General features: G+C 46.8%; 1 long non-coding RNA gene across 2 annotated transcripts in view; it reads right to left on the bottom strand.

Annotated features, from left to right (window-relative positions):
• Window positions 1-15,947, bottom strand: part of LOC107116482 — a 52,472-nt gene that overhangs the window by 26,792 nt on the left and 9,733 nt on the right. For both annotated transcript variants that reach the window (XR_001482709.1, XR_001482708.1), the window contains exon 2: window positions 3,482-3,656. This is a non-coding gene — a long non-coding RNA (uncharacterized LOC107116482). The remainder of the gene's footprint in view (window positions 1-3,481; window positions 3,657-15,947) is intronic.

Below are 15,947 nucleotides of genomic sequence, written 5' to 3'. Positions count from 1 at the left end.
AAGAAGAAGAAGAAGAAGAAGAAGAAGAAGAAGAAGAAGAAGAAGAAGAAGAAGAAGAAGAAGAAGAAGAAGAAGAAGAAGAAGAAGAAGAAGAAGAAGAAGAAACAGCCACCAAGAAATATCAGGGTCACTACACAGAGGCAGGCCATGGCAAACCACCTCTGAATGTCTCTTGCCCTGAAAACCCTACAGGGTCACCATGTCAGCCGTGACTTCAGGGCACTTTCTTGAGCTACTGAAATGCCACATGGAATGTTAGTATGTACGTACTTGTTTAGGCAAATGGTCGGTGCCTTGCTTTTCTCCCCAATGGGAGCCCATAGCCATTTACAACCTCATTTCCCCCTTCTCTATTTTATTCTCACAACAACGGTCCTGTTAGTTAGATTCGGGTGAGAGCGAAGGAGGGGCCCAAGAGACACCCAGTGAGCCCCCAGGGCAGAATGGGGACACAAACCGGACTCTCCCGGATCCTAATCCAGCACCCTAACTGCTACACCATGCTGATATGGACAATCATGGTCAATGTTCCCTCTAAGCTGTGGTGTCTCGTGAGCAAAAATTCTACTTTGTGAGCTCCTGGCATTAAAGTTGTGAGTGAGCCATTTGGCCGCCGCATAAATTAGTTTGCTCTGGAGCCCTCCCTTCCTGAGCTAAGACAAAACTGTGTGAGCCGGAGGCTACAAAACTGTGAGCTAGCTCACTATAACTCAGCTTAGAGGGAACACTGATCTTGGTACAGTTTCTCCGTTTCAACTGAGTGGCAGCTCCAATCTCAGGACTCATTTTTAAGGATGGAGGAAAAGGTCTTGTAGATGTGATCTCTAAAAACAAGTTATCTGGAACCCCAAAGTTGACTAGTAGGATATGAACATAAAAAACATATGAAAAGCCCAGCTGGATCAGTCTAGTGGCCCATCTAGTCCAGCATCCTGTTTCAGACAGTGGCCAACCAGTTGTCCTGGAGATGCAACAAGAGGGGCATAGAGGCCAAGGTTTGGTGTAATGGTTAGGAGTGCGGACTCTGATCTGGGAGAACCAGGTTTGATTCCCCACTCCTACACATACCGCTGCTGGTGTGACCTTGGGTCCGTCCTGAGTTCTTTCAGTGCTGTTCTCTCAAGGGCAGTTCTTGAGAGAGCTCTCTCAGCCCCACCTACCTCTCAGGCCACCTGTTGTGGGGAGAGAAAGGGAAAGGAGATTGTAAACTGCTCTGAGACTCCTTCGGATAGTGAAGGGCGGGGTATAAATCCAATCTCTCCTCCTCCTCCAATGTGGCTTCCTAGCACAGAGGTTCTCTTTACTCACCATGGATCGGATCTCACCACTGAAGGATCTCCCCACCCTTAACCCCTCTAACCCCCTTTTGAAGCCACCTATGCTTGTGGCTATCACTACATAAAAGGTAAAGGTAAAGGTTCCCTTGCTCGAAAGCCAGTCGCGTCCGACTCTAGGGTTGCAGTGCTCATCTCCGTTTCAAAGCCGAAGAGCCAGCGCTGTCCGAAGACATTTCCGTGGTCATGTGGCCAGCATGACTAAACACCAAGGCGCACGGAACACTGTTACCTTCCCACCAAAGTGGTACCTATTTATCTACTTGCAATTTCTTTGTTTCGAACTGCTAGGTTGGCAGGAGCTGGAACTAGAGACGGGAGCTCAGTCCATCATGCAGCACACCCGGGTCTCGAACTGCTGAACTACTGAACTTCCACAGCCTGCAGTTCAGCGTCTTAACCACTTGAGCCACTACATACATCCTGCCATTTAATGACTCAGTGAGGGAAGAAGTGTTTCCTTGTGTCTCCTGAATCTATTGCCTTTAACTTCATTGAGTGCTCCCATATTTCTAGTACTATGGGACAGAGAGGAAAAACTCTCTCTTTTCCAGTTGGTCTATCCCATGTGTAATTTTATGAACCTCTCTCATGTCCCCTTGGTTCAGATGAGTGCTGAGAATTCAAATCCTTTTCTTTAAAAAAAAAAGTACACATCTGGCAAATTCCACTTGAGTCCCGCTCTCCAACTCCGCTACAAGACGCAACTGGAGGTTAATGCAGCTGCACCAATCACCCCCATAGCGCTCAGGGGACTCCCACCCTTCCTTGTTGTCTTTATATTAGCTTCCAAGGCGTGAACAAATATTGCTCCGTCAAATTAGACCAATCATATTTAAAGACGGATTATGCCCCGGGATCTTTGAGGTGGGCAAACAAGATGGATGCAAAATGGCTGTGTGTGTGTTTTGCCAAAGAAGCCTCAGAATTTAAATGGGGTCGTTTTGAGTCTCCATTCGTTAGCGTGGAATCGGAACATGGAACAGCGACTGGGTCACATCCTTTGGAAGCTGGCCCCCAGCGGCTTTGGCGTCTGTGCCTCTTCTGCGTCTGTATCCACAGCGGAGCCAGCACAGAGTAGTGGTGAGAATGTCGGGAGCGAGATCTGGGTGGCCCAGGTGCAAATCTCCATTTTGCCATGGGATCTCAGCGGGTGACTTTGAGCAGGAACACAGGGTGTGGTCACACTGGTGGCTTGGCACAATATGGCACCACTTCTAATTGTACTGGTTTAAAGTGTTGGGGGCGTATCATCCAGACAGCACACCCTGCTGCAGGTTACCCATGCGGACATCCTGTGGTCAAGCACCCACATTACTGCAGCGTCCCAGCAATGGAGTGCACTGCCTGGTCAGGGTTTTTTTAAAAAATGCATGTGGGTATGTATGCACTCGTGTGCACACTCATGTGCTCATGTGCACGCTCATGTGCTCATGTGCTCGTGTGCACAGGTGCAAGTGCACTCATGCATCTATAGGCAAAACCTCCACACACAAAAAACCACCCTATCAGTGGGAACAGATCTGCGGGTTCAGACTGCCAATCCAGTCTGCATGTGCTCCTCCACGTTCAGACATTCGGCTGTGCGCAAAGAATGCGCAAGGAACCAAAAACACTACTTGTGATGTGGTGCCTTCTTAACCTGGCTCCGAGTTGTCCTATGAGGGGCTGAGTATGCCGGGGGAACGCCTGAAGGACGTGGCCGTGTGACTGTGCCCATTTAATCCGGAGGGGAGGGGTGGCTATGTCGGGCCAAACTGCTCGTGTGATCATGCCTGCACTCTCAGCACAAACGACCTACCGCACAGGGTTGTTGTGAGTATAAAATGGAGGCGAGGAGAACAATGTAATCCACTCTGGGTCCCCATTGGGGGAAAATGTGAGGTTTAAATAAAGTAAATAAATCATAAAGGAACACCCACTAGAGAGACGGGGGAGGGGGGGAATGCCAGTCACTGTGGAATAGTTCGCCAACTCACCTGTTTTGCCGAGTATCCTTTCTGCTCTGCGGAAGAGCAGACCTAACCTTGCAAGGTACAAATCCAATGCTCCGTCCGTCAATACAGGGAGCACAGAGACTTGATTCACGCGATCTGTACACACTTCCCGCATGTATACAGACATCCACAGGCCTATGAAAGCGTTACCTTTTGCATACGTCTCTATGGAGTCTGGGCACGTTCTGCTGCTACGTGGGGAAGATCCTTAGCCAGGAGACTTTGAAAACGGTCTCTTGAACATTTTGAATCTCGTTTTCCTGCCTCTAGAGGATATACGGATCTGCCCCTGGGCCTCTCCCGTCAGCATTCCCCTCCGGAACTCCTACAACAAACATTTAAAAAAAAAATGTCTCCTTGGTGCAGTTTAGAGGCAAAGAGAACGAATCGTGGTCCGAACGGTACCCGGTGCAAATCTGAAATCTGCCACCAGGGGTCATTTCGTAGGAAAAGAGCTAGGGGGACTCATTAGCATAACTCATTAGCATATGCCACACCCCCTGACATCACCGGAAGTGTGTCCTCCCCACAGCCGGCGGCGACCTCCAGCGGGCACCAGCAGGGAGCTCCAGGCCCCGCCCTCCCGCACCTCACCCGGGGGGATGGCGTCCCCCCGCGTCCCCCCCCAAAATGACCCCTGTCTGCCACCATGCATCCCCTCTCGAGCAGCTCCCATTTGCACTGTGAGGAATAATGATATTGGCCTACAACGTACAGGCTGGTTGTCGAGATTACAACGTATAAAGTGCTTTGAAGACTGAAAACGCCACAGAAATGGCAAGTACGTTTGTATGGTATCACACTGTCCGTGAAACGTGAATACATTATCTGTACTACTAATGATGTCCAAGTCTGGCAAAGCTCAGCGGTTAACTGTGCCGCCATGCATAGAATTATGCCCTTCTAAGTTAATTTGAAGTCCATGGGCTTTTTTCTTTGTTTTATTTAAACTGATTTCCCCCCCTGTTTTTGTAAGCTGCCCATGGTCTTGGGGTCACCATGAGTTGGTTGCGACTTGACAGCATGCAGTTATTATTAAATTCATAGGAACATCAGAAGAGCCCATCTGGCTCAGACCAATAGTCCACCTAGTCCAGCATCCTGTCTCACGTGGTGGCCAACCAGTTCCTCTGGAGAGCCAACAACAGGTCATAGACGCCGAGGCCTTCATAATAACATAAGAAGAGCCCTGCTGGATCAGACCAGTAGTCCATCTAGTCCAGCATCCTGTCTCACACAGTAGCCAACCAGTTCCTCCAGAGGGAAAACAACAGGGCATAAATGCCGGGGCCTTCTCCTGAGGTTGCCTCCTGGCTCTGGGATTCAGAGGCTTAGTAACTCTGAATGTGGAGGTTTCCCTCGGTCACTATGGCTAGTAGCCATTGATGGTCTTATCTTCCATGAATCTATCTAATTCCACATTTTTAATATTATTGTTGTTGTCATCATTATTGTTATTATTATCATGCGCTGAGTCCTTTTGAGGAGAAAAATGGAGAATAAACATTAAGGGTATAACTCTGCTTAGAAAGGCACCATAGGAGATAGAACTGTCAATCAGGAAGGTACCAGTTCAAATCCTGCTTCTGTCATAAATTCAGCAGGCAGTCCAGTACAATCCTCAACCCAATATGGGGATGATCATGCTGAGCGATCTTGAAGGACTGTTTGGAAAACTGCTGAGATAAGTTGTAAAAAGCTCCTTGAAAAGCTTGCAAATATGGTGGACGGATGGATGGATGAACGGATGGACGGATGGATGGATGGATGGATAAATGGATAGATGGATAGATGGATGGATGGATGGATGGATGGATGATAGATAGATAGATAGATAGATAGATAGATAGATAGATAGATAGATAGATAGATAGACGGATATATAGATGTAGGTAGGTAGGTAGGTAGGTAGGTAGGAATGAGCTCCCGGAGGAGATCAGGGCCCTGGTGGGACCTTGTGCAGTTCCGCAGGGCCTGCAAGACGGAGCTCTTCCACCAGGCTTTCAATTAGGAGCCACCCCAAGGGAGAACCATGTTCCCGATCAGCCTGTGCCAGCTACACAATGTTAGATCTGGGTCGATCACTAAGATGGTACAATGAAAGCCGACCGCCATCTTAAACTTAAATGTAAATTTAACTTTGAAATGTCAATCTGTTCATACCTTTTTAATGTTGAATTGTTTTATGTTTAAGTTATTTATTATGGTTTTATTCTTGTTGTAAGCTGCCCTGAGCCGGCCATGGCTGGGTAGGGCGGGGTATAAATTTAATAATAAATAAAATAAATAAATATAAGTAAACAGGCAGGCAGGCAGTAATAAAGGCCATGAATTTTTCCCTATTATCCCTCCACCACCTTTACCGAACCCTTTCTAAGATCGCATACTTAAAAGTCACCGTGCGTGTACTTGCTCCTTACACTTGGGATGCTGAAAAAGAAAGAATTAAGTTTTACTCAATCATAATTTGCCATAAAGAGATGGCCCTCACCAAACGGTGAACAATGGCAGTGTCATCCTAAGTAAGAACCCTTTCCTGGGAGTAAACCACACCGAACAGAGTTGAGTAGGGTCCTGAGTAGACCTATTTAGGGTTGGTCTTCATAGGACTTTGCAGACTGGGAGATTTGCAGAACAATCCTAATCGGAGTTGTACACCTTTTAGAATAGGGTTGCCAGCCTCCAGGTGGGGCCTGGAGATCTCCTGCTTTTACAACTGATCTCCAGCTCCCCTGGAGAAAATGGCTGCCTGGAAGGGTGGACTCTATAGCATTGTCCCAGGCTGAGGCCCCTCCCCTTCCCAAGCCCCACCCTCTCTGGGATCCACCCCCAAAGTCTCCAGGTATTTCCCAGCTCAGACCTGGAAACCCTATTTTAAACCCGTTGGCTTCAATAAACTTAACTCTGCTTAAGATTGTCGGCCGTCACATTAAATTAATTAAATTAATATCACATTTTTCCCCATGGTATTTTAGAGAAAGGGCAACATTCCCTTCTACATATAAAAAGGGCTCGTTCGTCCTCTCAGAATTTGGGGTCACAGCTGTTCCCATTTCATGGATGGGGAACTGAGGTTCCAAAGCAACATTCTATACCAAAAGCCAGCCAGGGTATCACAGAGCGAGCAGCATTCACCGTGCAGACCTAGCTTTGCGATCTGGGCCTTGTCCCCCCCCCACTCTAATTGCTGTCCTCCCCCCCACGCCCCCGCCAAAGAACGCCTCACAAACTTTGCTTTTCCCTCAAGCACCCTTCTTTCCCTGAATTGCGTTAAAAGATCTAAACGACCTTATTGTAGGTGGCAAGCTTAAATGTGCCATATTAATAACTTCTTATCCGAGACAAATTAAGTCCTTATGTGTCAAAAGCACTCTGCTCTGGATTACCTACAAGAGAAGTATTTATTGAATAAATGTTGGATCCAATTTCATTTTAATGTGAGTGACGGGAGGCTGCGGCCTTTGCGAATGAGATAAAAAAAACACGCAAACCAGAGACTCGCTGGCAACCCAACTCCTAACTTGTCGAGTTCTATTATGGTCTCCTTAAAAGGGGGGGAATATTGAAAGGGTTTGGGTAGTGGGTAGAGATATTCCAAAACACCCCTCCTTTTTTTTTATTCTTATTCTGAAGAGCAAGGAGAGAGATAGAGAGGAGGGGAGAGAAAAAGAAAAGAACTGGCATTCAGCCTAAAGAGAAATCATTGAAACAAATTAATCCTATGCTGTTTAAATTGACATGGTAATCCATCATCAGCAAAGCAAACTCTAAAACCAATCTAGAATCGGCAGTCTTCTTTCACTGCCCCTGAAGGCACAAAGGCAGATAGTAGAAAGGAGAGGGAGGAGGGAAGAAATATCATAAAAGTTGGCAGCGCCGGGAGAGTAAGGAGAAAGGAGAGGGAAGGAACAAGAAAAAGCACCATTGTGTTCCTCCTAATTCCAACCACCGCTTGCCCCCCCCCCTAAAATAATTCTCTATAATCTCGAATCGTTGCCTTTGATCATCCTGATTTTTCTCTGCTGATTTGCCTTCCGTTACCGATAGCTGAAATCTCAGTGGTTTGATCACCGGATGGGTGGGGCCTTTTGTATCAGCGCCACCATTAAAAAAAAGCATATCCCACCGTAAACACACACACACACACACAGAGAGAGAGAGAGAGAAAGACATAATAGTTTATCAGAAGAGATAGAACGCAGCCTCCACTATCATGGGTTGTGGATGTTGGGGGGGGGGTGTCTTCACACTTAAATGCTGCCATTGATCCATAATGCCAGAGGGGAAAATGGGGCGGGGGGCAGATTGCCCTAGAGACCCCAAGGACTGGGCATAGGGTTGCCGGCTTCCAGGTGGGATCTGGGGATCTCCCGCTTCTACAACTGATCTCCAGCTGACAGAGATCAGCTCCCCTGGAGAAAAATGGCTGCTTTGAAGGGTGGCTTCTACGGCCTTGTACGATGCCGAGGCCCCTCCCCTCTCCAAGCCCCCCCTCTCCTGGATCCACCCCCCAAAGTCTCCAGGTATTTTCCAACCCAGACCTGGCAACCCTGACTGGGCACAGTACCCATGGTGTGTGATTTTGTCAAGGGGAAGGGAGAGGGGGAATCTTGCTGTGGGTCCGTCATTACACTTCGGCCTAGACTACCTCACAGGACTGGCGTTAGGATAAATTGGAGAAGACCGTTCCCTGAGCTCCCTGGAGGTCCCCTAGACATGAGGAATATGGCGGGGGAAACAGATGCAGTGCACATAGAGTTTGCTCATTTGGGGGGCCTTCTTGCTAATAGTGAGTTGTGCAGCTTTGTCCTCATATAGCATTCGACTTAGGTGCTCTAGTGGTGCTGAACAGACCTTGAAGATGTGAAGCTGCCTTATACTAAGTCCAACGATTGTCCATGCTTTGACTGGCCGTCGAGGCCTTTCACATCACTCACTACCTGATCCCTCTAACTAGTGGTGCCAAAGACTGAACTGGGAAGCTTCTACATGCAAGGCTGATGTTCTACCACAACGCCACGGCTCCTGCCTGAATGAAGCCACCTTTTACCAAATGAGACCACTGGTCCCTCAAGGTTAGTATTGTCTACTCAGGTCGTGGTTCTCCAGGGTCTCAAGCAGAGGCCTGCTGCATCCCCTACTGCTTGATCCTGTAAGTGTAGATGCCAAGGATTGAACCTGAGACCTTCTGTATATGACGTAGATGCTCTGTCACTGAATTGTTGCCATTCCCTTGGTGTAAGGGGTAAAAGAGAACCTTTTTCTGGGGTCTTGGGATAGTTCTGGGTAGCCCTGGTAGCAGCCTCCAGAAACACAGAATTACCTACAAATGTGGACCCTAACAGATGACCTCTGTGTGTGTGTGTATATGTGTATGTAAAGTGCTGTCAAATTGCAGCAAACTCATGGCAATACTAGAGTTTTCAAGGCAAGAAGAAGGAGAAGAAATTGGATCTATAACCCGCCCTTCCCTCAGAGTCTCAGAACAGTTTACAACCTCCTTTCCCTTCCCCTCCTCACAACAGACACCCTGTGAGGTAGGTGGGGCTGAGAGCAATGCTCCCTCTAAGATGTGGAGCTACTGGAATTAAAGCTGTGAGTGAGTGATTTGGCTACTGCAGACATTAATTTGCTCTGAAGCCATCCTTCCTGAGCTAAGATAAAAATGTGTGAGCCGGAGGCTAAAACTCTGTGAGCTAGCTCACACTCACTCAGCTTAGAGGGAACACTGGCTCTTTTGAGGACTGCTCGTGAGGGAACAGCCGAAAGAACTTGTGACTGACCCAAGGTCACACCAGCAGCTGCAAGTGGAGGAGTGGGGAATCAAACGCGGTTCTCCCAGGTCAGAGTCCACACTCCACTACACCAAACTGGCAGACTAACAGCTGTGGTTTGCCAGTGCCTTCCTCTATATGTTGTTGTTGTTCAGTCGCACAGTCGAGTCCGACTCTTTGCAACCCCATGGACCAGCTCACGCCAGGCCTTCCGGTCTTACGCCATCCTCTGAAGTTTGCTCAGCTTCATGCTCGTTGCATCTATGACACTGTCTAACCAACCTCTATATAGCTGCCCTAGAATTCCTTGGTGACTCCCATCCAAGTTCTGACCAGGGCTGAGCCAGCTTTGCTTGTGGGATCTAATGAGATCAAGCTAGCTCAGGCCCAGGGCCGGCTCACTCACTAGGTGAACTAGGCGATCACCTAGAGCGGGCTGGCCCTTAGGGGTGCCAAACAGCACCAGGCCCCGTACTCTGGGAGTTTCTTGATTATTTGTGTTTTTCATTCTTCCTAAAATGCATTTATTTTTGAAAATTGGTTAACGCGGGGGGAGGGGGCACCAGAAGGGATCCTCGCCTAGGGTGCAAATTAAGCTGGGGCTGGCCCTGCTCAGGCCATTTGGGTCAGGGCTACATGTAACAAATAAAATCAAAATCAGCAAAGCAACATCAGAATTCCTGGACTCTTCCTGTGCCTTGCAAACCTTTCGCTTTCCCTGACAAATGAAACGGTGGGCAAATACTGTCTGTTGTTCCAAACTGGAACCAGATAAACTTGCATTTCCAGATCAGATCACCTTTGTGGGCCACCAGCAGGCCATCACTCCATTGGAAAGCCATTGTGGCCTAGTGGTCGGAGTGTCAGACAAGACCTGGGTTTGAATCCCGATTCTGCCATGGAAGCGACTGTGGCTAATTCACTCTCTCGGCCGAACCCACCTGACAGAGTTCTTGTTGAAAGGATGTAACGGGAGATGGGGAGAAAGGACAATATCGTAAGCCACAGTTGGTCCCTGCTGGGGCGGAAAGGAGGGTCTAAATATCTGAATAAATAAGCAGTAGAAAGGACTCAGCCCTTACCTGGATGGCCCAGGTTTGACCACGCTTGTCAGATCTCAGAAGCTAAGCAGGGTCAGTCCTGGTTAGTATTTGGATGGGAGACCACCAAGGAAGTCCAGGGTTGCTATGCAGAAGCAGGCAATGGCCAACTACCTCTGTTCATCTCTCACCTTGGAACCCTGTGGGGTTGCCAGATGTTGGCTGGGACGTTGACCCCTTCTCACCGCCAAAAAATCCTCTAAACCCTCTGCAAAAATGTGGCGGACCGGCAAGGGTTCCTTGGCTGATGAGGAAAGTTTGAAAGAGACCAAGTGAGGCCTCTATGCTCTGACTTCAGAGGACTGTGCTACACAGGAGCCACTGTTCCCTCTAAGCTGAGTTAGTGTGAGCTAGCTCACCGTTTTTAGCCTCCAGTTCACACATTTTCGTCTTCGCTCAGGGAGGAGGGCTCCAGAGCAAACTGATTTATACCGAAGCCAAATCACTCGCTCGCAACTTTAATGCCAGTGGCTCACAAAGTAGAATTTTTGCTCACAGGACTCCACAGCCTAGAGGGATCATTGCACAGGACTTTTTAATCGGGCTTCAGTTCCGGAGACCGACATTGCAGAACATATGTTACCGAAGTCGTGCCATGCAGATAAGCGCTGCCCAGAAAGTTTGTCGAATAGAAAGCCGACTTCTTTGCTTTACATACAGTGTGCGGCAAACATCTGACACTTTGCCGTCAACAGCGGAGAGGTCAAAGGCTCCGTAATATGAACCATATTCAACATTCGCCCTACTTTCCTTCAACCAGGGGTATGGTTTCGTCTTGTTTTATTATTAAGAAAACGTCATGTGGGTGTGGCAGAAACCCACAAGCTCTCTGGTTTAAAAAAAAAAAGAAGTTTTGTTGTACCGAAATTTAGATCTATTAAAAGATTTAAGAGATAACAATAATGGGGAAGTGCCTTGCCCTCTGCCAACCAAGCATTTATTTTCAAAACAGCCAAGCATTCAAATACTAGCATTGAACTGGCCAGCTATTTGAAACACTGACATCAGGACCTGAAAAATGCCCACGTTGCACCAAACAAATGGACCTTTTTATCTGACACATTTCAGGTGCTTTCAAAGTTAAATGCCTGGGCCAAATTATGCCATGAAGATTTGCAGTGTGTGCAGTTTGAGATACCTGTAGCTTTTCAGTCGTGTGAAGCCTGCCAAATATATTTGCCCTTTAAATAAAATATATTTATGTCCTTTCAACGGGAGAAAAAAAAATTAAAAGGACAGCTTCATGGTCTCATAAGAGAATCTCATTATTTCTATCACATAATTTGATAATCCTGAAACGACAGATCTGATTTGGGCTACCAGAATAGGAAAGATACTGATAATCTTAAAGAAAAATAGTTGCAGATCCAAAAAGCCTTGCCAAAACATCTTTCAGAATGGTAGATACTGAGTGCAAGCAGAGCTCCTTGGATTCATTTCAGTGGGCATTGTGCAGGAGAATTTCCCAGTTGGACTATACCCTAATTCATAGATAAGACTCTGGATATCTGAACTGTAAGACAGCAGAAACCAATGACCTGTTGTCTGTTGCTAAACAGAGTTTTTATCAGCTGGGTATTTTTTTTTCACATTATATGTGTGCTTGAATTGGCATATTGGTTTAAACATTAGGGCAATCAATTTACTATCTGATTAATCTGAGAGGGCCCTTTTTAAGCAATACAACTGCAGATTTTCATGCAAAACTTATATATATATATATATTAGAGAGAGAGAGAGAGAGAGAGAGAGAGATACACATGTCTGTGTGTATCTGATTAATCAGATGATAAATTGATTGAGTGTGTGTGTGCGTGCTGGTGTTTTACTGTAACAGGGAATGAAACTGTTATTACATTACAAGTTTTTCCATGCTATCTTCAGCACTGTCTTTTGACTTTTGAGTAACATACAAATGACTCCATTGATCAATCCATTAACTGATGCAAAAGGGATCATTATTAATCAACTCTAAATTCTTTAATTGCTCAGTGGTTCACATATTACACACACACACACACACACACACACACACAGAGATTATGGGATTATAACATAGGGGACAGATTTTAAGGACCCCCAGATTTGGAAGAAGCAGACCTATAACTGGTGTTTCAGACTTCTTTTTCTGAAAACATATTTCACTACCATCTTGTCAGAGATCAGCAGATGTCATTTTTTTCACAGAGTCTGAAAACTTGTGTTTTATTGTTACCAAATCTAACTTTAAGCCTTCCAAGTGATACCATCTCCATCTAATTTACCTCAAACAGGCAAGATCATTTAGGGATAACGGGGAAATAATTAATTTAAAAAAACAAGAACACAGAATTAGTCCTTGATACCAAAGTTAGTGTCACTGGAAAGCTGTAAGGAGATGCTAAACAAGAGTTCTTTTAAAACTCTTATGGCTGACAGAATTGGACCCTTGTTTGAGAAGAGTTCTTCTTACTTTAGTGGAGGAAACAGATCTAAGAGACACTTAAAATATTTGCCGGGAAATCCTAGAGTTTTGACGGCAAAATGAACAAGCCATGAGGAATGGTAAGAGGCTGCACGCTTTCAAATCAATTCATCTACTAAATTCATAAAGCAGTTTCATCGCTATGTACCTCCTTATGGGCCAATGCACGTTTGTCCTGAAACCTAAATGCTGTACCTTTGTTTAGGTAAAGGCTGGCCTAGGCCATCGAAAATGATAAAATGCCATTTTGAATGTATCAAGGCTGCTATACGTTCAGTATCTGCATGGTATGTTAGGTGCATGCAGAAGCACCCAGTCCAATTTTACTTTCAACAATGTGACAAAATTTTAAGGGGGGGGGGGAGAAACCAGAGATCTGTAAGCTGTTGAGGCGACTTTGCTTTTGAACACACACTGGCCCAGAACACCTGAAGCCCCTGGAAAGAATGAATCAGTCTCGGGTTACCAAAAAGACTGTGTGTTGCATATAAAAAGTAGATACACGGCAATTTACACTCCACATGGAAGTGGAGTGGCCTCTCTTTTCAAGAGAGGAACACACTATTTAAATATGTAGATGAGAGTATTTTGGAAGAGTGTGTGTGTGTGTGTGTGTGTGTGTGTGTGTGTGTGTGTATGGAATAGAACCTGCTTTTTAAAAATATGTCGTTGAATGAAATAGCACTGAAGGAATTAATTTGGGTGAAGATCAGAAGAGGGAAAAAAATATTCTAAAAGTCTGGTGACAGAGACCAAGTTGACAATTCTTTCACATTTTTGGTTTCCGTGCCTCTCGCTGTGTTGAGAAAGTGGGGGGAGGGACTGGTGAATCTTAACACCTTCAAAATATTGAACAATTCAGCACCCAGAAACATAGCTGTCCCTGTCAGCTGAAAGACCTTTGAGATGTAGGGAATCCCTATATATAATAAATATTGACGCTGGGCCACATATTACTATAAGTTTATAAAAGGGTTGGGGGTTGATCTATTAACTGCCATTTTATTTCTCCTGACTCCTCGGTGAATTAATTGATTCCAATAAATACCGGGCTGCAGAGGTAAACTACAGGTTTTCCAAACAGGTAAGTTTTCTTCCCTTGAATAAAGAGAATGTCTCCCTTCTACGTGATCCTCTCCCCTTCATCTGCCGGAAAGGATTCCATGAAGAAAAGAGACAGACAGGGACTAGAGGTACTAGAACGCTATTAGCATAGTTCTTTTAAAGCTCCAACTCAAACCCTGCCTATGCGTGGTAGTTTGCCATTGGTGAAGCCTGCTCTCCCGTACACCCTTACGCAGGAGCAAGGCCGATGTGCCTCACAGGACTTGCTTCCCCTAGTCAATATGCGTTAGCTCGGGCTATGGAGTTTTCCCTCTGCATTCACAAAGAGATCCTCTTCCACTCGAACTAACTTTCGGGAAAACAATTGGGGAAAGATGTAAATATTGGCTCTACTTCGCCTCCCCCCAGTTTTTCCTTTTTACCTCGCTTCCCCCCCCAATATATATATATATATATATATATATTTGTATTGTATTTACACTCCCACCCATAACGTAGTGTCGTTAACCTGGGTTCCATTCCGGGGCCTCAAGAGTTAATGAAACCCAGCTCCCTCGGACCCTGAGGGTCAAACTCTTCCTATCTTCAATCTAAGGAATTAGGCAAAGAGGTCTGAAGATTATAGGGGAAGAGAAGTATACCTTACCCCCACCACCTTCCCCTCTAGCGCACAGTTGGACTCACACCTAAACATATTGGTCGAATCATCCAGTGGGATCCGTCCAGTCATTTATATTAATTCGCAGCTGACCCCGGGGTTTCTTCTTCTCGCTAGAATTCAACTCACGGGCAAAGGGAACCGCGCCTGGAGTGGAGGGTGGGGGGCGCACAGGAATTAGGGATTCTAACACTTAGAAGTTAGAAATTCTCCCACCCAGCCTCGGAAAGGTGTCCGTGGAAAGGGGAGCAATTATTTAAGCCGGGGAGGGGGATTCTCCCAAGATTTGTGCAAATAAACAGGCATGGTTTCTCTCCCCCCCCCCACCTCGAATCTCCTGGCCAGTTGGACTGCAGGTCAGCTATTGCTTAACTCCAAAGTTTGCTCGCGGGGGGTGGGTGGGGGGACTCCCTCTCGGCTCGGAGAGAAACCTCAGCTACAGACCGCGTTTCATTTTCTGCCTTTCCGTTTCTTCCCACCGCTGGGCGAAGAGAAAGTGAAGAATGTGGCTTTTGATTCGTGATGCAGCCGCGTCCAGAGGTGTCTAAAGGGGCTACGCGGACGTGATCTCCTCCCGTTGGGTTTCGTGACTCCGGAATTCTAATACCAATCCGTCTTTCCATTGAAGTGTCTGTGTCGAAGCCCCATTCCCCGCTCCCTCTTCTGCTTGCCCAAGAGGGGCAAAGGAGACCTGACCGCCCTCCCGCGATCGCCCAGAGGTGCCTTTAGAACCCACACACCCCCTTTAAAAAACTAACAACCTAGCCTCCTTGTCCATAACTGTGGGAAGGCTAGAGGAGACGACTTGGGCAATGCTCCCTCTAAGCTGTGGAGTCTTGTGAGCAAAAATTCTACTTTGTGAGCTACTGGCATTGAAGTTGTGAGCAGGTAATTTGGCGACTGCCTAAATTAGTTGGCTCTGGAGCCCTCCTTCCTGAGCTAAAACAAAAATGGATGAGCTGGAGGCTATAACACTGTGAGCTAGCTCACACCTAACTCAGCTTAGCGGGAACACTGCTTGGAAGCGCTCCGGATCACGTGCTCCGCAACCCCAAAAGCAGACTTTTAAACACGCGGGCACAACCCACCTCTCCGAGTCGCTAAAAATGGGGGCCGGGGGGCGCACGTGAAGTGGGGGGGGGGGTTGGAGCGAGCTTTCGAAATGCCCCCCGCCCCGTTATTAACTTGGGGACCTGGAAAGTTTGGCTACTACGTGAGGGACCTCACGAAGTCCTAGCAGGCTGAGCTCCAGGTGTGGACAGCAGTGTTCCCTCTAAGCTGAGCTAGTGTGAGCTAGCTCACAGTTTTTTAGCCTCCGGCTCACACATTTTTGTCTTAGCTCAGGAAGGATGGCTCTAGAGCAAACTAATTTATGCAGCAGCCACATCGCTCGCTCACAACTTTAAAGCCAGTAGCTCACAAAGTAGAGTTTTTGCTCACAAGTCTCCACACCTTAGAGGGAACATTGGTGGACAGTCCCCTTTTTAAACACCTTTAGCTTCCCCCTCCCGCAGAGGCTACTGGTTTCTTAGAATCCCCCCCCCCTACAATGGCA

The sequence above is a fragment of the Gekko japonicus genome, unplaced genomic scaffold (assembly GCF_001447785.1).
Source record: "Gekko japonicus isolate JY-2015 unplaced genomic scaffold, Gekko_japonicus_V1.1 scaffold41, whole genome shotgun sequence".
In the NCBI taxonomy this organism is placed as follows: Eukaryota; Metazoa; Chordata; class Lepidosauria; order Squamata; family Gekkonidae; genus Gekko; species Gekko japonicus.
This window is presented reverse-complemented; position numbering and strand designations above follow the sequence as displayed.